This window comes from Bos indicus x Bos taurus, chromosome 22 (assembly GCF_003369695.1).
Source record: "Bos indicus x Bos taurus breed Angus x Brahman F1 hybrid chromosome 22, Bos_hybrid_MaternalHap_v2.0, whole genome shotgun sequence".
Classification (NCBI taxonomy): Eukaryota; Metazoa; Chordata; class Mammalia; order Artiodactyla; family Bovidae; genus Bos; species Bos indicus x Bos taurus.
Window position 1 is genome coordinate 27,306,669 of NC_040097.1, and position 23,217 is coordinate 27,329,885.

General features: G+C 39.6%; 1 protein-coding gene across 2 annotated transcripts in view; it reads right to left on the minus strand.

The window, feature by feature from the left end:
* Positions 1–23,217, minus strand: part of LOC113880657 — a 56,907-nt gene that overhangs the window by 27,386 nt on the left and 6,304 nt on the right. For both annotated transcript variants that reach the window (XR_003507787.1, XM_027523125.1), the window contains exon 2: positions 10,936–11,056. The gene's annotated coding sequence lies outside the window, so the exon portion shown is untranslated. The remainder of the gene's footprint in view (positions 1–10,935; positions 11,057–23,217) is intronic.

Consider the following 23,217-nt stretch of genomic DNA (forward strand, 5'->3'; position numbering starts at 1 on the left):
GACCAATTTTGGAACATCCCCTAAACAGCATATTTTCTGGAATCTGCTTTCTGCTTCAGGTGCCACTCACCTCTCGCTGGGCCAGCAACTCATAACCATCTAACCTCTATTTCATAAAAAAAGAGCCTTTCCCCCATTTTCATTTATTACTCTTGTTTCTAAATCTGGTTCGGCGGGAGCAATTGTTAGTGGGTGTCGCTGTCATGTCTGGTCGTGGCAAGCAAGGCGGCAAGGCCCGTGCCAAGGCCAAGATTTTTTAAAAAAAATAAAAAATAAAAAATAAAATAAATCTGGTCACCATTAACATCCCCAAGGAGTTTAGCTTATTTATTGAATGAGCCACATTTTGTTTTAGTGAATGCAATTTGGCTGAAAGACATCCAGTGAAGAAATTTAGTAGAGATGGGGATTGTTGATAGAAGACTGAGAAATTTCATAGAAATAGAGTATGGAAAACACTAATGCCAGGGCCTTTTGGAGATGGGAGGATCTGGGGGCCTCAACAGCAACAGAAGCCACCAACTTCCTTTGAATGCTTTGGCGCCTTTCACATGTCCTTAATTTTTTGCCCTGCCACCAACCCATAAATGTTTTACAGTCCTAAATCCAGCTTCCTTGAAGTGGATTGGTTAGCCTGACCTCACTTTTCCCATTGATTTTCCTGGTCAGTGGTCAGCCTATAGTTGATTCTTCCTCAATTTGGGTATCCACTTCTGGTCCAATCAGATGATGTTGGACTGGGTGGTACTAAGGGGAGAGTATGGAGGAAGAGTCATACACACATGGAGTATCAGAGACTATGGTCAGAGACTGATAGTTTGAGAAAGGGGTGTGAAGTGAAAATCACTCAGTCAGGTCCGACTCTTTGTGACCCCATGGACTGTATAGTCCATGGAATTCTCCAGGACTGAATACTGAAGTGGGTAACCTTTCCCTTCTCCAGGGAATCTTCCCAACCCAAGGATTGAACCTAGGTCTCTTGTATTGCAGGCAGATTCTTTACCAACTGAGCTATCAGGGAAGCTAAAGGGGTGTGGCTATATCCAAATACGGTCCTACTTATCCTCAGAGACCTTTATGGAAAGGTTGAATTTTGGGAAGATGCTAAAAGGAGGCATGGTGGTTTTTACTTATACTGAGATTATGTTGTGTAAGCATTTCTTATTTTGCTCAGCTTATTCCAGACAACAATTAGAAAATATTAATAGAAGACTTACATCTGTGGTGTGTGTGCAAGTGCTCTATGCACACAAATGCAGTAGGGACAAGAAAGGAATACTTTTACTGCTGAAAAGGACCTCAGAGATCCTCCAGCCCAACCCACACATTTCACAGATGAAGAAAGCCATACTTTTAAAGGTTACGTGACTGGCTTAAGGGCATACAGCTATTAAGTGGCAGAAAATAGACTCAGTTCTCTTAAGTCTTTATCCAATGAGCTTTATAACTCAGCTCTATTATATTTTTCTCTAGAAAAAAGTCTTAATTAATTGAAACAGGATCAAACATATACTATGCTTTGTCATCACATGGTTTGCTTATTACCTTTCAAACCCTAGCTCAAAGCTCCCCACTCGAAAGGGCCACCTGGGCCCTGCCTGATGTTGGTCCCACTCTTTATCCCTAGGATTTCTATTATATCATTATTTTCATAGCTTTTTATTACTAGTCCTAGTCCAATCTTTAATCACCTCGTTCATTTTTTCTCATTTTCTTCCTTTGTGAAAATAGGAGATTCTAGGAAGGTAAAGGTTGCTTCTCTCTGTCATGTTTGTATCCTCAGCTCCTGTGATCATGCTCAGCACATAGTAAGCACATATCCATAATTAGTCCAACCTTTGCAAAGTTAATAAATATAAATGTTAAAATAATAAACTTTTGGAGGGAGCACACAGACTCTTTTCTGGTCATTCATACTTCTTAATTATTGAGATCATGCACATTTTTATATCCCTATGATATTAAATTCTCTAAAGGATTCTACCTATTTTTCTGTATCATGTCACAATTTCAGGCTAAAACAAAACCAGGAACTTATAGCAAAGGGAGCCAGCAACATCTGATTCAGATGTGGCTTTACCTGTGTGGGTATGTTCTATGTAAACTGTGAGTGTGTTCGTGACAGGAGTAACTTGGCTTACAGATGCTGCTCCCCAAATATCCTTTTTGTTTGTGAGTATTCCTGTGACTCTCTGACGGTAAGAACTGTTCATTCTTATTTCTGGCTCTTGGCAGCCTACAGATGCTTCCTGTTAGTGCTCCTGGCAGGTTCCTGGTAGGGCCTGTTGTTTACTGCCCTATCTATCAAGTCCTATTTATTTTTAAAATAAACTTTAAGTATACTGTAAACTCCTTTCACAAACAGATTTTTCCTCCTCTTGTACACTTGACAAGCCTCTAAAAGAAATAGCAACTCTGTCTCATAAATATCTGAATCTGAACCTTTTAGGAAAGAATTATACTTAAAGTACCTCAAGAACAGAGATGATCTCAGTCCAAAATCTCCTCTGCAACTACTAATTCTCTCTCTCTCTCAACCTCTCCTTCCCTGCTACTCTTTCTCTCGCTCTTTGAATCCCTTCTTTTTTTGTATTATCTCATTCCTGTTTCCATACTGCTCTCTCCTCTTGCTAATCATCCCATTCCAGGTTAAATTCACTAGTTGAAACTGTCATTCATATCTTTCTTAAATACAGCTTATATAATGTGAATGTCTTTAGCAAAATGATTAAAGGGTTTCCTTTTTTGCAAGCTCACCAAATCTAAATATTTTACATCTCTTTCTTGGTCCTTAAAAACCTACTATTCCTTTAATTTGTAAACTCTACTATTTTCCAGCACAAAGGGAAAGTATACTGGCACAATACAACATAAAAGAACTTAGAATTTAGAGTCATACTGACTCTGCTGCTGCTAAGTCGCTTCAGTCATGTCCGACTCTGTGCGACCCCATAGACGGCAGCCCACCAGGCTCCCCCGTCCCTAGTATTCTCCAGGCAAGAACACTGGAGTGGGTTGCCATTTCCTTCTCCAGTGCATAAAAGTGAAAGTGAAGTCGCTCAGTCGTGTCCAACTCCTAGTGACCCCATGGACTGCAGCCTACCAGGCTCCTCCGTCCATGGGATTTTCCAGGCAAGAGTACTGGAGTGGGGTGCCATTGCTTTCTCTGATACTGACTCTAGGTTCAATTAAAACACTGCTACTTTATTAATGTTAACTTTGACAAAGTCTGCTAACTTCTCTTACTGAATTTCCTCATTGGAAAGGTGTTTACCCAATATTTCTTTGGGTAAACATTACTGGTATTTTCTAAATATTTCCAGCTCTTCTTCTGATCACATTTCACCAGAATTTTTCAATATAGGCATGGCTTTATGGCTTGTTTTTGCTAATGCAATCTGAGCGAAGGTGCTGTATTTCACTTGTAGATGGAAGTTTTTCTAGAGGCAGTGTGAGATTTGCTATGGTCCCTACCCTCAGTTTGAGCATTCTGTAGCATTGCCTTTCTTTGGGATTGGAATGAAAACTGACCTTTTCCAGTCCTGAGGCCACTGCTGAGTTTTCCAAATTTGCTGGCATATTGAGTGCAGCACTTTCACAGCGTCATCTTTCAGGATTTGAAATAGCTCAACTGGAATTTCATCACCTCCACTAGCTTTGTTCCTAGTGACGCTTTCTAAGGCCCACTTGACTTCACATTCCAGGATGTCTGGCTCTAGATGAGTGATCACACTATCGTGATTATCTTGGTCATGAAGATCTTTATTGTACAGTTCTTCTGTGTATTCTTGCCACCTCTTCTTAATATCTTCTGCTTCTGTTAGATCCATACCATTTCTGTCCTTTATCGAGCCCATCTTTGCATGAAATGTTCCCTTGGTATCTCTAATTTTCTTGAAGAGATCTCTAGTCTTTCCCATTCTGTTGTTTTCCTCTATTTCTTTGCACTGATCACTGAGGAAGGCTTTCTTTCCTCTTCTTGCTATTCTTTGGAACTCTGCATTCAGATGCTTATATCTTTCCTTTTCTCCTTTGCTTTTCGCTTCTCTTCTTTTCAGAGGAACCAGAAACCAAATTGCCAGCATCCGCTGGATCATCGAAAAAGCAAGAGAGTTCCAGAAAAACATCTATTTCTGCTTTATTGACTATGCCAAAGCCTTTGACTGTGTGGATCACAATAAACTGTGGAAAATTCTGAAAGAGATGGGAATACCAGACCACCTGACCTGACTTTTGAGAAATTTGTATGCAGGTCAGGAAGCAACAGTTAGAACTGGACATGGAACAACAGACTGATTTCCAGATAGGAAAAGGAGTTCGTCAAGGCTGTATATTGTCACCCTGCTTATTTAAGTTATATTCAAAGTACATCATGAGAAACGCTGGGCTGGAAGAAGCACAAGCTGGAATCAAGATTGCCAGGAGAAATACCAATAACCTCAGATATGCAGATGACACCACCCTTATGGCAGAAAGTGAAGAGGAACTAAAAAGCCTCTTGATGAAGGTGAAAGAGGAGAGTGAAAAAGTTGGCTTAAAACTCAACATTCAGAAAACGAAAATCATGGCATCTGGTCCCATCACTTCGTGGGAAATATGGGGAAACAGTGGAAACAGTGTCAGACTTTATTTTTTGGGGGCTCCAAAATCACTGCAGATGGTGATTGCAGCCATGAAATTAAAAGACGCTTACTACTTGGAAGAAAAGTTATGACCAACCTAGATAGCATATTGAAAAGCAGAGACATTACTTTGCCAACAAAGGTCCGTCTAGTCAAGGCTATGGTTTTTCCAGTGGTCATGTATGGATGTGAGAGTTGGACTGTGAAGAAAGCTGAGTGCCGAAGAATTGATGCTTTTGAACTGTGGTGATGGAGAAGACTCTTGAGAGTCCCTTGGACTACAAGGAGATCCAACCAGTCCATTCTGAAGGAGATCAGCCCTGGGATTTTTGGAAGGAATGATGCTAAAGCTGAAACTCCAATACTTTGGCCACCTCATGCAAAGAGTTGACTCATTGGAAAAGACTCTGATGCTGGGAGGGATTGGGGGCAGGAGGAGAAGGGGACGACAGAGGATGAGATGGCTGGATGGCATCACTGACTCGATGGACGTGAGTCTGGGTGAACACCAGGAGTTGGTGATGGACAGGGAGGCCTGGCTTGCTGCAATTCACGGGATCACAAAGAGTCGGACACAACTGAGCGACTGAACTAAACTACCCTCAGTGAGGCAAATATGAAAACATGTGTTGAAAAGGAACCTCCATCATCTTGAGATCTTGGCTGTTAAGACTAAGCACATTCTGCTACTGATCCACCATGGATGTGCAGCAAGAGATACCAGGTTGATTTGTTATTCCAGCAAGACTTGTTCTATCCTTACTGATATGTTTACTGTACAAGATTGAAGGATGAGTGAAAATATATGTAAAGCATCCACATAATATGCAGTCAATAATTGGAAGATGTCATCATCAGTAGTGTAAGTATCATCTGTGACCATTGCTACTTTGCTAGTTTTTGGGTGTATTATTCTGTATTGTATTTTTTCCGCATTATATACTATACATATATATTTACTTTTCTATTTACCCTTCAATAAACTATGAGCTCTTTGAAAAGGACAAAATACTTCATATGTCCTCATTTAGCCATTGTTAGTTAGGTTTGGTATCTATTTCAACTAAACACTGCCATGGCAGAATAGAAGCATTTATAGATAATACAGTATAAATGGGTGTATTGTGTTCCCATAAGCAGGAGGCAGACCCTAGTTTGCCAACCCCTGATTTAGACTCCCTTCTTATCCCCCGTCTCTTTCTCCTTTTCTATCTTTCCATATTAGTTTGTCTCTTTCCCTTATGGGTGTGGTTGTGCTTCTGCTGCCACAGGTACAGTTTTTCCTTGTAGCAAATAGAAATGGCCACCAGTAGCCCCAAGTCTATGCTATAAAGGAAGCAAATCTCTTTCTCCCTGATATTCCTCTTGAATAATGTGCCACAATTGCACCAACCTCTGCTGAGAGGACTTGGGAATTCCTGATTGGTCAGGCCTGAGTCATGTGACTACCCCTGCCATCAGAGAATGGTTGAGACATGGTGATTGATAAACCCTTCAGGACCACCTGGGGTAGGGATGGGAGAAAAAGGAGTACTTGGTAGAAACAATAGGCTGCACTTTATAAGCCTCATTTCTCCTACACATGCAGAGAAGCAGGAAAGAACCATTTCTACCAATTCTTCACTGTGTAGTAGCCTTGATACTTTATAGCCAACCTCACTGGGCATTCCTCAAAGACCTCCTGTGGGATCTGGAAACAAAAGCACTGCTAGAGATTTTGCATGGATTGTAGGTGAGAAGCAAGAAAGAGAGCAACCAAGGAAGGCACTTAAACCTCTGTCTTAAGCACTTGGTTAAGTAGATGGACAGGGAAGCCTGGTGTACTGCAGTCCATGGGGTCGCAAAGAGTTGGATACAACTGAGCAACTGAACTGAACTGAGAAGAGGTGCCCTGTATTCAGATGGCTAAAAATCATTTCCCAAACTGTGAAAGAGGAAGCAGCAACATGGATAATTCCCAACTGGCTTCTAAGTACTTTTTAAATGATCTGAGAAAACTCACAAAACTTTACAAAAGGTGATCAACAAAGCAATAAGATGGTATATGAGTCAGGACTTGCTGGAAGCTATCCAAATCCCTCTCTGTAATATGGGGAACACTTGCAAAGTTCTAATGTGAAATGCCATACTAAGGGAAAAGACTTATTCATGTTATTCCCAGGCTCATGAGCTCTGCCTAAAGGTCATCACTGGCTACCATGGATATCTGTTGGACAACTCAAAATCTGAGTCAGTTTGAGGTACCAGTACTTCCTCTATTTTTACTTGGCTCAGAAAATTTAATGAAATTATACAAATCCATGAAATCTAATATTTTTATGTGATAAGATTGTGTAAGAGGAGGAGGTGGAAGAGAAGTTTGGAAAATGTGGTGACAGATGGCAAGTGGGCTCAGGCACATAGCGTTCCTATATATAGGGGAGGGGACAATCTGGTTAATCAAGGGGTGGGGGAGTATTTTTAAATTTAGATTCAAGTATTTTATATATTCAGAAACATCATTTACTGAAGCAGCCTAGCTGGATAGAACTTTAAATTTTTTTTTGGTTGGGGGTGGCTTGTGTGATATATATTTTCAACAGTTTTGCATATTCTTTCATGACGTCTGCATTTGAAAATCAAATGGTCTCTACAGGCTTTGAGTATGTCTTTTGAGAAAAGGCTGAGAATATCTATTTCTAGAGAGAGTTCCTTCCAAGGAAATTTAATGACATTTAAAAAATTAGGGTCATCACAGCTAATTTAGCAACATTTGAAAATTAAAGTGAATGTATACAATAAAGACTTTATTCTTTAGTAGAATGAACAATGCACTGGAATGAGGACACTTGAAATCCAGGCCCAATTCTAAGTAACATAAGACCAGTAGACCGCATTGTCCTCCATGAGTTATTTTGGCTGTTTGGGTCTTAATCTTCTCATTTTTTATTTTTTTGGCTGAACCTCACAGCATGTGGAACTTCCCCTGCTGGGGACTGAACCCATGCTGCCTGCAGTGGAAGCACAGAGTCTTAACCACTGGACCACAAGGGAAGTCCTCAATCTTCTCATTTTTAAAATGAAAGTTTGGGTTAAATAATCTTTGGGATATTTTTAGTTTTATAGTTCCACTGTTGTAGGCTGTCTCTTATGTGTGCTCAGTCAGGTCTAACTCTGTCCACCAGACCCCTCTGTCTGTGAACTTTTCCAGGCAAGAATACTGTACTGGGTTGCCATTTCCTACTCCGGGGCATCTTCCCCAACCAGGGATAGAACCCACGTCTCTGACATTTCCTGCATTAGTGGGTGGATTCTTTACCACTAACACCACCTGGGAAACCCAGGCTGTCTCTTAATGCTCCATTAATTAGGATGCTTTTGGTTGAAAGTAACAGAAAGCCACACTCAAACTGCCTTAAACTATTACAGGGCAAGTCTAACACTGAGTGGACTTAAGAGTCTGGTTCAGCAAAGGACATTTTTTCCACACTTGTTTCCTCTGCTTTTCATGGTATCAGTCTCATGCTAAGATTAGCACTGCTTCATAATGACACTGAGTCTATGACCTGCTCCCTTTCTCCGGTCTGGAGAAGAGAAAAAAAATTACTTCCTAAAACTGTCTTGGATGAATGAAAAAAAGTATCTTTCCAGGAGATCTCTGCAAACCTATCCTCGCATAATTATTGGCACAGATTGACTTTTGTGCTCATCCCTGGTTATGGCAGGGAATGGGGCTACCCTGAGCCACAGAATAGACTCCTAGAACCAGCAGTTAGCTCAGCACAGGAGATTGTGACTAAATGATAAAAAGTTAAGGTGGGGGGGAATGTATGTAAGCGGAGCAATCATGATGTGTACTAACCATCTCTTGGAACACCCAAAGTTCACATAATCTATGCACTTAAATATGAGGTAGGAAAAAGAATCACAAAGTAATGAAATAGAGGTCTTATATGGTAAATATTATCATATCAAGCACATAGTAAGCTTTCCATAAAGATGTACTGGAAACACTGGCCTAACCTTAAATCTATTAAACAGGGGGAATGTGCCTCTTAGTTGGCAATTAATTAACAAAATATCACAGGTATTTATGGGGTTGCCATAGTGACCAAACACTGCAGTAAGGTTTTGTTTTACTGCAGTGGCTTTCAAACTTGGCTGCATGTTGGAACCACACAGAGAGGTTTGAAAATACTGCTGCCCAAGTCGCACTTTCACAGATCCTGATTTGATTGATCTGGGGTAGGGTCCGAGGCCATTTAGAGTTTCACAAACTCCCCAGGTTATTGTAACTCACAGTCAAGACTGAGGACCTCTGGTTTAGGGAATCCAAGTGTGGGTGTGCTCAACTACTCTATCCTACCCGCTTTAGTCATGTTCGATGACTCCCTTGAACTCCTTTTTATAATTCTCTCCTCCTCTACTCTAAACTAGCAACTGCTAGATCTCCTAGTTGGGACTCCCAGAGATACCACATGTTCTTCACTACAGTATGAACGTGAAGGTGGAAACTAAGAGTGGGAAAGGCCTACTTTCAATATGGTGTGGTAGGAGAAAAGGACAAAAGGGTGGATGAGAAAAAACAAGAAGCAATTCAAAAAGCCTTTCTGGCACTGGGCTGTGGTTGGAGATGCACATTTAGGCATTCTCAGACTCAGATTCCCACACAAACACCCATACACATACAGACACATCATCTGAAATTCTTCCCAGCCTCCTCCCTGCTCAGCCCACCACCAACCACTTGCTTAGAATATTGCTGCAAATTCATAAGACACCTAAAACATGAGAATGAGAAATGGCTGTGTTTATTCATTCACTGACACATTCCTTTATTCATCTAGTCTATAAATAATGATTGATCACCTACTATGTGCCAGGTACATTGTCAGAGGGTGAGTGAACAGTGATGAATAAAACAGGAGTTTAGAGCAGGTACAAAGGCTAGAAAGCTTTTGGAGTGCATGAGCAATTTCTATCTTATACACCAGTTCTTGAGTTCTGTTCTCTGTACTTGGCTTATTGCATGAATGCTTCTTAAAGGAAAGAATACCGAAGTGTATTACTGAGAGAAGTTAAGAGTGACTAGAGCATAGTGAATGTGGGAGCAGGTAGAGAGGAATGGGATGATATTTAGATTGAAAACATCGGCACACTTTGGTTGTGTTGAGTCTTGTGGTCTGTGGTTTTTAAACCACATTTAAGTCATCATGTGTTTTCAAAAAGGGAATGATAAGGTCAGGGAAAATCTCTGTGAGACCAGAGGGATAAAAAAAGAGCCATCTGGGAAAAGAACAGATGAAGGAATATTCCAGAAGGAGGGAATAAATTGTGCAAAATCTTGGACTGAAGAAGGCATTTTGTTTGAAGGACTGAAAGGCACCGTGCTTTATCTTGGGATGTGGAAGTGAGAGATAGACTAGATAGTGATAGTGATCTTGTGATCACTAGATAGTTATTTTCACTTCACTAGTCTATCTCTCACTTCCACATCCCTAGATAAAGCATGGTGCCTTTCAGTCCTTCAAACAAAATGCCTTCTTCAGTCCAAGATTTTGCACAATTTATTCCCTCCTTCTGGGACATTCTTCCATCTATGCTACCACACTGAGCAGTAGATGCTTTAGCAAATGTGGTTGGCACTGAATCTTAGAGAGACTGAGGCATGTCTTATAGGACACAACTATATAGAGGGGTGTCCAGTCTAGACTTGGGAGGCCAACAAAAAGTCCGTGGACAATAAAGCACTAGAACTAACTCTAAAAAGTGATCTGATTTAGAGGAAAGAAGGGGAATAGGAAAGGTAAGTGGAGGTAAAAGAGGGGAGCAAGAATGTTTCAAATTTTAAAAGCTGAGGTTTCAAAGACATGTGAAAGCATCTTAAAATATAGAACTAAATCTTAGAGCCTAGATACCAAATTTAATTTTAAAAGTTTACAGAGACTTATAATATACCAGATATTCTAATATGCATCTTAACAATAATCCCTTGAGTTTGATATCAGTATTTGGCAACTCAAGAAAAGGTACTGAAATAGGATTGGACAGTTAGTAAGAGATGCTGCTGAAAGAAGGACCCAAGCTGTCTGAGTCCACAGTCCATTCTCTTAGCCCTTCTATTTCACTGCCTCTCTGACCAAGTCGAAAAGCAAAGAAATAAAAGGAGGGACGGCCAAGGAGATATGGATTAAAAGATATACATATCTATTTTTCTATATTTTTTCCATTTCGGGAAATTATTTCTTTCTCATAATTAAAATTCAAACCAGATAAAAGAGAATAGATAATCAGCCATATTAAAAATAAAACAAAGACCAGAAGAGAAATTTACCTGAAGGCAGATCAGATACAAACCGACAGCGTCAAATAAAGTTCACCAGATTTAAGCCCACACCAATCAGCGGGGATGTATGCTTTTCTGTTGCAGTTAACCATTGGTATCATATAGGGTCCTGCAGAGAAAAGAAAAATATTTTCATTGTTAATTCTCTGTCTTGCATAGGAGGCAGTTTGCTGCCATAAAAGTGAGAAGATTAACCACAGTTTACAAGCAATAAAGGGATGTGGAATGCTTAGAAAGAGAAAAGTATTTTAGGTTGATTATCTAGATTAAGTTCACCATTAGAGGAATTGTTATTGACATTGGAAAATGTGATATTTTCAGAGAAAAAAATAGATCATAAAACATATTCTATAAATTGTATATAAAACATATTATATATCAGTCAGTGAGTCAGTTGAGTTGCTCAATCATGTCCGACTCTTTGCGACCCTATGAATTGCAGCACGCCAGGCCTCCCTGTCCATCACCAGCTCTCGGAGTTCACCCAAATTCATGTCCATCGAGTTGGTGATGCCATCCAGCCATCTCATCCTCTGTTGTCCCCTTTTCCTCCTGCCCCCAATCCCTCCCAGCATCAGAGTCTTTTCCAATGAGTCAACACTTCGCATGAGGTGGCCAAAGTACTGGAGTTTCAGCTTTAGCATCAGTCCTTCCAATGAACACCCAGGACTGATCTTTAGAATGGACTGGTTGAATCTCCTTGCAGTCCAAGGGACTCTCAAGAGTCTTCTCCAACACCACAGTTCAAAAGCATCAATTCTTCGGCACTCAGCTTTCTTCACAGTCCAACTCTCACATCCATACATGACCACTGGAAAAACCATAGCCTTGACTAGATGGACCTTTGTTGGCAAAGTAACGCCTCTGCTTTTGAATATGCTATCTAGGTTGGTCATAACTTTCCTTCCAAGGAGTAAGCGTCTTTTAATTTCATGGTTGCAGTCACCATCTGCGGTGATTCTGGAGCCCCCAAAAAATAAAGTCTGACACTGTTTACACCGAGTGTAGCACTTTCACAGCATCATCTTTCAGGATTTGAAATAGCTCAACTGGAATTCCATCACCTCCACTAGCTTTGTTCATAGTGATGCTTTCTAAGGCCCACTTGACTTCACATTCCAGGATGTCTGGCTATAGGTGAGTGATCATCTTGGTCATGAAGCTCTTTTTTGTGCAGTTCTTCTGTGTATTCTTGCCGTCTCTTCTTAATATCTTCTGCTTCTGTTGCTGCTGCTGCTAAGTCACTTCAGTCGTGTCCAACTCTGTGGACCCCGTAGCCCACCAGGCTCCCCCGTCCCTGGGATTCTCCAGGCAAGAACCCTGGGAGTGGGTTGTCATTTCCTTCTCCAATGCATGAAAGTGAAAAGTGAAAGTGAAGTCACTCAGTTGTGTCCAACTCTTAGCGACCCCATGGACTGCAGCCTACCACGCTCCTCCATCCATGGGATTTTCCAGGCAAGAGTACTGGAGTGGGGTACCATTGCCTTCTCTGTCTGCTTCTATTAGGTCCATACGATTTCTGTCCTTTATCAAGCCCATCTTTGCATGAAATTTTCCTTGGTATCTCTAATTTCTTGAAGAGATCTCTAGTCTTTCCCATTCTGTTGTTTTCCTCTATTTTTTTGCATTGATCTCTGAGGAAGGCTTTCTTATCTCTCCTTGCTATTCTTTTAATTTCATGGCTGCAATCACCATCTGCAGTCATTCTGGAGCCCCCCAAAAATAAAGTCTGACACTGTTTCCACCGTTTCCCCATCTATTTCCCATGAAGTGATGGGACCAGATGCCATGATCTTGGTTTTCTGAATGTTGAGCTTTAAGCCAACTTTTTCACTCTCCTCTTTCACTTTCATCAAGAGGCTTTTTAGTTCCTCTTCACTTTCTGCCGTAAGGTGGTCATCTGCATATCTGAGGTTATTGGTATTTCTCCCGGCAATCTTGATTCCATCTTGTGCTTCTTCCAGCCCAGCGTTTCTCATGATGTACTCTGCATATAAGTTAAATAAACAGGGTGACAATATACAGCCTTGACGAACTCCTTTTCCTATTTGGAACCAGTCTGTTGTTCCATGTCCAGTTCTAACTGTTGCTTCCTGACCTGCATATAGGTTTCTTAAGAGGCAGGTCAGGTGGTCTGGTATTCCCATCTCTTTCAGAATTTTCCACAGTTTATTGTGATCCACACAGTCAAAGACTTTGGCATAGTCATAACAGTCTCTTATATTCCTTTGAATTTCTGCATTGTGTGTTGTAACCTCTCCTTTTTCATTTCGAATTTTGTTGATTTGATTCTTCTCTCTTTTTTTCTTGATGAGTCTGGCTAAAAGTTTGTCATTTTGTTTATCTTCTCAAAGAAGCAGCTTCTAGTTTTATTAATCTTTACTATTGTTTCATTTCTTTTTCATTTGTTTCTGCTCAGATCTTTATGATTTCTTTTCTTCTACTAATTTTTTTTTATTTGTTGTTTTTGGTTACAGCTGTTTTAGGTGTAAAGTTAGGTTGTCTAGTCAATGTTTTTCTTCTTTCTTGGGTAGGATTATATTGCTATAAACTTCCATCTTAGAACTGCTTTTGCTGCATCTCATAGGTTTTGAGTTGTGTTTTCATTGTCATTTGTTTCTAGAAATTTTTTGATTTCCCTTTTGATTTCTTCAGTAATCTGGTGGTTATTTAGAAATGTGTTGTTTAATTTCCATGTATTTGTGTTTCTTACAGTTTTTTCTTATAATTGATATCTAATCTCATAGCGTTGTGGTCAGTGTAGATGGTTGATATGATTTCAATTTTCTTAAATTTACTGAGGTTTGATTTGTGACCCAAGATGTGGTTTATCCTGGAGAATGTTTCATGTGCACTTGAGAATAAGGTGTATTCTTCTGCATTTGGATGGAATGTCCTGAGGATATCAATGAAATGCATCTTATTTGGTGTATCATTTAAGACTTGTGTTTCCTTATTAATTTTCTGTTTTGATGATCTATCCATTGATGTGAGTGGGGTGTGAAAGTCTCCTACTATTATTGTGTTACTGTCATTTTCTCCTTTTACGTCTGTTAGTGTTTGTCTTATGCATTGAGGTGCTCCTATGTTGGGTGCATAGATATTTACAGTTGTTATGTCTTCCTCTTGGATTGATCCCTTTATCATTATGTAGTGTCCTTCCTTATCTCTTGCAATAGTCTTTAATTCTAAGGTCTATTTTGTCTGATATGAAGATTGCTACTCCAGCTTTCTTTTGCTTCCCTTTTGCATGGAATATATTTTTCCATCCTCTCACTTTCAGTCTGTATGTGTCTTTAGGTCTGAAGTGCGTTTGTTGTAGACAGCATATATATGGGTCTTGTTTTTGTATCCATTCAGCCAGTCTGTGTCTTTGGTTGGAGCATTTAATCCATTTACATTTAAAGTAATTACTGATACATACGTTCTTACTGCCATTTTCTTAATTGTTTGGGGTTGATTTTGTAGATCTTTTTTCTTCTGTTGTATTTCTTGACTATATAAGTCTGTTTAACATTTGTTGTAAAGCTGGTTTGGTGGTATTGAATTCTCTTAACTTTTGCTTGTCTGGAAAGCTCTTTATTTCTCCATCAGTTTTGAACGAGATCCTTGCCAGGTACAGTAATCTTGGTTGTAATTTTTCCCTTTCAGTACTTAAATATATCCTGCCAGTCCCTTCTGGCCTGCAGAGTTTCTGCTGAAAGATCAGCTGTTAAGCATATGGGGTTTCCCTTGTATGTTACTTGTTGCTTCTCCCTTGCTGCTTTCAATATACTTTCTTTGTGTTTAGTTTTTGTTAGTTTCATTAGTATGCGTCTTGGCATGTTTCTCCTTGGGTTTATCCTGTATGGGATTCTTTGTGCCCCTTGGATTTGATTGTCTATTTCCTTTCCCATGCTGGGGAAATTTTCAACTATAATCTCTTCAAAAATTTTCTCATACCCTTTCTTTTTCTCTTCTTTTTCTGGGATCCCTATAATTCGAATGTTGGTGCATTTGATATTGTCCCAGAGGTCTCTGAGACTATCCTCAGTTCTTTTCACTCTTTTTACTTTATTCTGCTCTTCAGAATTTACTTCCACCATTTTATCTTCCAGTTCACTGATTTGTTCTTCTGCTTCAGATAATCTGCTCTTGATTCCTTCTAGAGTAGTTTTTAATTTCAGTAATTGTGTCATTTGTCTCTGCATGTTTATTCTTTAATTCTTCTGAAGTGAAGTGAAGTCACTCCTTCGTGTCTGACTCTTTGCAACCCCATGGACTGTAGCCTACCAGGCTCCTCTGTCCATGGGATTTTCCAGGCAATAGTTTTGGAGTGGATTGCCATTTCCTTCTCCCGGGGATGTTCCCAACCCAGGGATTGAACCCGGGTCTCCTGTATTGTAGACAGACGCTTTACCGTCTGAGCCACCAGGGAAGTCCAAGAATACTGGAGTGGGTTGCAATTTCCTTCTCCAGGGGATCTTCCCAACCCAGGGATCAAACCCAGGTCTCCTGCATTGCAGGCAGACGCTTTACCCTCTTAGCCACCAGGGAAGCCCATGAAGTAAAGTGAAGTGAAGTCGCTCAGTCGTGTCCAACTCTTTGCAACCCCATGAACTGGAGCCTACCAGGCTCCTCTGTCCATGGGATTTTCCAGGCAATAGTCCTGGAGTGGATTGCCATTTCCTTCTCCAGGGGATCTTCCCAACCCAAGGATCGAACCTGGGTCTCCCGCATTGTAGACAGGTGCTTTACTGTCTGATTTTTCTAGGTCTTTGTTAATTGATTCTTGCATTTTCTCCATTTTGTTTTCAAGGTTTTTGATCATCTTTACTATCATTATTCTGAATTATTTTTCAGGTAGTTTGCCTATTTCCTCTTCATTGATTTGGACTTCTGTGTTTCCAGTTTATTTCCTTCACTTGTGTAGCATTTCTCTGCCTTTTCATTATTTGTTTTAAACTTATTGTGCTTGAGGTCTCCTTTTCCCAGGCTTCAAGGTTGAATTCTTTCTTCCTTTTGGTTTCTGCCTTCCTAAGGTTGATCCAATAGTTTGTGTGAGCTTCTTATAGAGGGAGATTTGTGCTGAGTTTTTGTTTGTTTGTTTTTCTTCTAATGGGCTAGGCTGAATGAGATGGTAATCCTGTCTGCTGATGATTGGGTTTATATTTTCATTTTGTTGGTTGTTTAGATGAGGCATCCTGCACAGGGTGCTAGTGCTGGTGGGGTGATGCTGGGTCTTGTATTCAAGTGGTTTTCTTTGTGTGAGTTCTCACTATTTGATACTCCCTAGGGTTAGTTCTCTGGTAGCCTAGGGTCTTGGAGTCAGTGCTCCCACTCCAAAGGCTCAGGACTTGATCTCTGGATCTGATTCCACAGCTCTCAGCTTCCTGCTTCAGTTGCTCCAGATCACTCATCCTTGAATTTCCTCATGGAAGAAACTACCAAATGAAAGTCCAGAAATAATTCTGTTCAAGGCCTCAGCATCCTAGTTCTCCTGCAATGTCACCTCTTCTTTTTCTCCTCGACTCCTTGAGAAGCACCACTGCCTCCTCACTGACTCCAGAGGTGGAAGTTCACTGGGAGAGGACATACACTACTCCTACCCCATCTTCACTCTTACTTACAGACCAGGACTCTCTGATAGATGTGGAGGAGGGAAAGAGATTCAAAGAGGGAGGGGAAGTTTACTACCTTTCAAAAACCATACTACTTTTAAGTAGAAAAAAATTATAAAAATGACAAAGTACTTTAGTCCTAAAATATATATGAAAACACCACCAGCTTTTGTCCACACTGTGGTTGTTTTCAATATTCATCCTTTCTTCCAAGTTATTGTCCTGATTTTCATTTAAGTGACTTCCCTGGTGGTTCAGACAGTAAAGCGTCTGCCCACAATGCTGGAGACCAGGGTCAGGAAGATCCCCTGGAGAAGGAAATGGCAACTCACTTGCCTGGAAAATCCCATGGATGGAGGAGCCTGATAGGCTACAGTCCACAGGGTGGCAAAGAGTCAGACATGACTGAGTGACTTCACTTTCACTTCATTTAAGTATCAGACCTCCCACATTCCATTCATTTCTTTTGGAGGAAGTTAATTTCTCTCCTGACTTGGGTTTGGGACTAATGCTCTAGCCCTCAGTCTAACCATGTGATCTTTCCCCCCTGATCAAGGTAGCTGGCTCAGGGAGGGGCAAGTGATCCAAGACAAGCTAAGGAGCTCTGAGAAGTGGTTTGCTAGGGGAAGCTAATGAAGATTCTTCCTTGCTTATCTGAGGAGAGCTTCTTGAAACAATCCTTTTTGTTCCCATATGTGGATGAATAAGATCATATCTCAGACAGCTTTTGGCAGCTGTGTTTCATCCATGGTGGGAAGCCTACTTTAGAATGACACCTTGCACAGCAGAGAAAAAGTTGAAACTGAGCTACATCCTTGATAACTGAGTGGAGTTACTGAGTCAAATCCACCAGGAGGTGAGCCCCACCTGTGAACAATACACCTTTAAGAAAACTTACATCCTCTGTATTATTTACTCCGGTTTGCATTGTTTCTGATTTCTTTTCCTATTACTTGTAACCAAGCCCATTTTACCTTCTTCGATGTTATCCAAATTCTGGAAGGTTACTGTGAGGTAATTCAGATTTTTCTGCTAGCTTACTAAAAATTATTTGATGTCATTGCATATATTTTCCTTAATCTAGCTAACATATTTTAGAGCTATGCTGTTCAGTACAATTTCCACTAACCATATGAAGCTATTTAAGTTTAAATTAATTAAAATGAAAAATTTCATTTCCTCAGTTGCACTAGCCACATTTCAAGTACTTGATAGCCACATGAGGATAGTGGCTACCATCTAAGTCAGCACAGATACAGAACATTTCCAGTCTCAGAGAAAGTTTTACTGGATAGTGTTATGAAAAAGAGAGTGTGAGAGAGAGAGGAAGAAGAGAAAAGAATAGAAGAGATCATATAAGATGAGGAGACTTGTATTCTAACATGACACACACCAGTGAACTCATTGTATTCCCTTAGGAAAGCCTCTTCCCTTTCTTAGGTCTTTTTATTTCCTGTACAACAGAGAGGCTGAACAAGGATGTTTGGGGGAGGTTTCTTCTAGGTTCAGAGTAATGAAATTCTAAGTGTTTTTTTTTTTTTCAATTTTTAACATTTGTAGATTTTTGTTATTCTTCAGGGGTCACCTGTGAATTCTACCATCAGATCATATTTAGACACTAAGTATCAGGGCTGAAAATTCAGGACAGTTTTATTTTTTTCTTCTAGCAAAAAAAAATAATAACGTATCAAAAATAGATTTAGTGGCAGGTAGGTAAGTATTTAAACAATACATGGGCACTTTCTTTCACTTAGTGTCAAAACAATAGACTCAAACAGAACAAGGCAGTTATCCTTAATATGTATTGCTGCTTCATACATGTGTACTACCAAAAAGAACAAATAAAGCCTTGGAGGAGGGCACAAAATATACTTATTTCTGAAAACCAGTTCATCGTATATGCCATCTTGATAGTGGCCTCATATTTTATTTCTGATTCATTGATTATTGTTTATTTACACATACAAACACTTGAGTCTCTACTATATGGTACGTAGTGTGTATATATATATATATATATATATATACTCGATTCTGACAATAGAGTAGCAAACAAGGTGCTAGTTCTCCTCTTATAGTGTTTATGGTAAAGAGATAAAGCAGATATCATAAATAATTCCAGAAACAGTTATTTACAATGGTAATTAAGGCTATAGAGATGATACACTGTGAGAGCATATATCAGGGTGACGATTTGGTTTGGAGCATTCCAGAAGACAACTGAGAGAAACTGTATCCCACTCAAGGACCCAACAGTCTAGTAAGAGCTGAGTGAGAATGTAAAGATGAGCCTAGAGAAGTAGACAGGGGCCGACTCATGCAGAGCCCTGTCAACCATGGCCAAGAATTTGGGCTTTATTTTAAGCACAATGGGAAAATAATTGAAAGGTTTTCAAGGTTTACTTGAGTGGCATGATCAACATGAATCTCAAATCCATTCCCTCTGGTGGCAGAGTGGGAAAGAGATGCATGGAAGGTTCACATTTGAAGGCAAGTGGACTAGTTAAGGAAGTATTGTTATAATTCAAATGAAAGATGTTGGTATTTGGGGTGTATATGTTTGAATGGACAGGGAGAGAGTGGAGGGATTTAAGACACAGAGTCTGTGAAGGGCCATTTCTTAGGTCAGAGTGGGTATGGGAGATAGTGACTATGAATCTGGCTATGGATCTGAGCATTTTATAAACCAAAGAAATCATGTTATTGTTTTTATTATTATCATCAAAGCAGTCATTTTCACAGCCTTTATGTGCTCATAATATATATTCATATTCTCATAATAAAGAGACCACTTGTTCTTTAAAAGTTCAGTTTATTTATCACTTTCATTAGTGCAATGGAAGTGAAGCTGTTTGTGGTTTCAACTTTCTTTCTGTTCTAAAAAGAGAATAAGGAGATGAGATGTGGAAGAACAAAAGAAATGACCTTATTCTTTCTTTTCCTGCTGCCTGGAAGACAGACAAGATAAGCAGTGAGGAATTATAATTGATAAAGTAATTGAAGAGATAGGCTGCTGGAGGTGAAAAATGAGACTCCTACATGAAGGTTATCTTTTCTTCTAGCCTAAGAGAAATCTTGCCTTCCATTTCCCTTTTCTTACAGTTACTGAAAATTCTGGCTTGTGTATCCACATCCAAATTACCAAACTGAGAGTCACCAGTTTTACAGCAAATGATTCAGCCTCTGCTCATTAAGTCTTATTTCTGGAGCAGTTTTTTGGCTTTTTTGGTGGGTGTGCTTTTGCTTGGTTTTTTACCTTATGGACGCTGTACATTTTTATGAAATAAGTTGTCTCTTCTTCACTTCTACTGTTAGGAAGCTTTGAGTGACTTCCTCTGTCACTTGATGGTTTGGAGTTCACTTTCAAAGTTCTCATTAGGCTTATCTTACTTAGCCTACATGGCTTTTATCTTTATTTTGTAATTTTTTTTTCATTTCTTGGCAATATCACTTGCCTAGAATTTGGTTGCTTAGAGCTTTGGTTCTGAAAATCAAATATGAGTTTGCATCAAAGTTGTTCAACCTTATGAGAGGTGTGACATTAGTTCAATCACTTCTCTGAAATTTGTGTTTTCACTGATAAAATAGAGATGACTATAATACAGACCTATTAGCATATTTGTGAGTATTAAATGAGACACTGCATGTGAACGCTAAGCCAGTGGCTTGGCACATAAAAAGATTCCTCTCTCTAGATAAAGGGTATTAATACAATAGCATCATCATCATTACTAATACATGTTCATCAATCATCATAGATATTATATATTATATAACTCATATTCTCTTGTATTTCATTTGCTTTCTCTTCATTTTTTCCTCATCTTAGCTTAAATGTATTTTAAAACAATACAAGGTACAGAATAAAGAAATAAGACAAGTATATACATTTTATTTAGGTCCCAAAGTAAGACTTACAAGCTAGGAATGTTGTTGTGTATCTGCTGCTGCTGCTGCTGCTAAGTCACTTCAGTCGTGTCCGACTCTGTGCGACCCCATAGACGGCAGCCCACCAGGCTTCCCTGTCCCTGGGATTCTCCAGGCAAGAACACTGGAGTGGGTTGTCATTTCCTTCTCCAATGCATGAAAGTGAAAAGTGAAAGTGAAGTCTCTCAGTCATGTCCGACTCTTTCCGACCCCATGGACTGCAGCCCACCAGGCTCCTCTGTCCATGGGATTTTCTAGGCAGGAGTACTGGAGTGGGGTGCCATTGCCTTCTCCATGTATCTGATATGGGGCACATATTAGGACACCAGGGTAGACAGAAAAATTTTAAGTGAGTTCCAGACAAAACATGATGTAACACAAATAATTTATGCAGTTGTGTTACAGGAGAAAGATAGGGTAGCATTATTACTTAGCCAAGGGAAGAGGTATATTGTCTTCTCATAATCAGGGACTGAAAACAGACATTGTCAGCCAATTGATGGATAGCCCCAGTGACTACAGAAAAGAGAAACTGAGTTTCAGTGGTATAGAAAGCATCTAGATTAGAGATAATGACAATGATCCTCTCATCCATAACTTCATTTCCATTAGCCAATTGAAATGGAACAAGAAAAAAACAATAGAGTTGTGAAATCACAACCAAAATTGTTTTATTTCAGGAAATGCTTAGAACTCCTTTAAATGGCATACATCTAAACCACTTTCATTTGCATTGGACTGAAACTTGGCATCTTTCTCAGTCCAGATGTAATTTATTTAAATTCCTTTAGTTGTTTTTTAATTTAGAAATATGCATAGACATAAAATTTTGCATGTCTCAAATGTGTTTTTCCTGCACATTTGTGAATTCAAATTAGCCAAATTATTAAGTGGATTGTTCCTAAACTAAAGTGAAGATGGATTTTATTTCTAATGCCAAGAAATGAAAAGTGTGGTAATCAGGGAACTGAGGGATTTTCTGGTGGTACTTCGGGCCTGGATCCAGGATTTTACCCCTTCAATGCGTTTCCCAATTAACTTACTAAAACAAAGTATATATGAATTTTTTGTATTTTAAAACTGTTTTTAATCATTTGAAGAGACAAAAGGTGAAGTCACACTCCACAGGATGCAGTTTTCCACCAGGAAATTCCCTTTGGACATTTCTGTTGCCCCCAGTTCTTCTCTTCCTGAGCTTCTAGAGAACCTCTGCATCTCTTTCTCTCTCTCTCTTTTTCTGCCCACCCCCACCATTTTTCCCCTTTCCAGGTTTCTGCCCTACTGGTTTCTCTATCCTCCATTCCTCTATCCCCATGCCTTTCATTATGCAGGGCAATATGCTAAACATTCTTGGCTATGTAAACATTTTGAGTTTTATCTTTTACCCTCAATTATTTTCATTGAGTCTTCTGAGTAAATGTGGCTTTTTCCATGGGGACATGTTCTAGTGAATATGATTTTCTCTCTTTTTTACATAAACAGATGTACATACACATAGATACTATATTTGAAATTATATTTTTAGGAGTTTGGCCCCACTGAGTAAGTATCTTAAAGTCCTGTAACTGGAAGGGCTGTAACAGTGGTGCAGTAGACCTTTGCTTTTTGCAATATCATACTTGTATAACTGAACCAGCCTCGCCATGGGCATGTGAATGTTCAGTTTATAACTCCTGGCTTATGAGAATCTGAAGGGATACTGGCTGCAATAATCAATGCTTTGGATTTACACTGCTCTGATCAAAAATCTCCAGTGGGTGTCTATACCATGGAGCTCTGTGAAGACATGAACTGGGCCTGATATATAATTCTGCTATAGCTTAGGGAAGTAAATGGAACATAATTCAAGTAATACATGATTGATATAGGTTAAATATCAGTCAGGACAGACTAGGTTATATTGCAGTAACAAATAGCCCCCAAATCTCAATTGCTTAAAGAACAGAATATTTCTTATTTACTATCTACATCTGTTGTGAGTGGCAAGGTGAAGATGAGGACCTCTGCTCTTTTCAGTCTCTCAAGGATCCAGGAAGATAGTCCCTGTTCCAGAGGCAAAGAGTGATCTGAAAAGTGTTGCTTCAACAGTCCTTCAGCCTCAAAGAGATACCATTAGTCTGGTTGACACCTCATTGGCCAAAACATTATGGCCCACCCAACAAGAAAGTGATCAGGTGATGAAGTCCTGTGATGGCCAAAGGTGGAAAGGCTCAACTTCTTTGAAAGGCATGAGAATAACTTTGCTTTGTGTTGGGAGAATGGACTAAATTGCCTTAAGTGTCAATATCTGTTGATGCTTATATTATTAGGGAAAATGATCATTGGCAGCAATACAATGGACAGGGTATTTAGAAAAGAAAATGGAGCTAGTCTGACATTCTTGTTCCATCATATGCAAATATAGAAGCCACTTAAGACTGAAAGAGAAAGTCATTATTCCAGTCTTTTTAAAAAATTCTAACAATGCCTATCTGAGTGCCTTGAACATAATCCATTAGTATGTAAGTTTATTAAACTAAATCATAGAAAAGAAATGATGTTGAACCTTAGTTTAATCCCTAGAAATGAAAAATATAATGTGCAGCCTTCAAAATGGTAGCCTTTATTAGCAAATGTGAAAAGTAAAAGTTGCTGAGTCATGTCCAACTCTTTGTGACTCCCTTGGAATTCTCCAGGCCAGAATACTGGAGTGGGTAGTCTTTCCCTTCTCCAGGGGATCGTCCCAACCTAGGAATTGAACCCA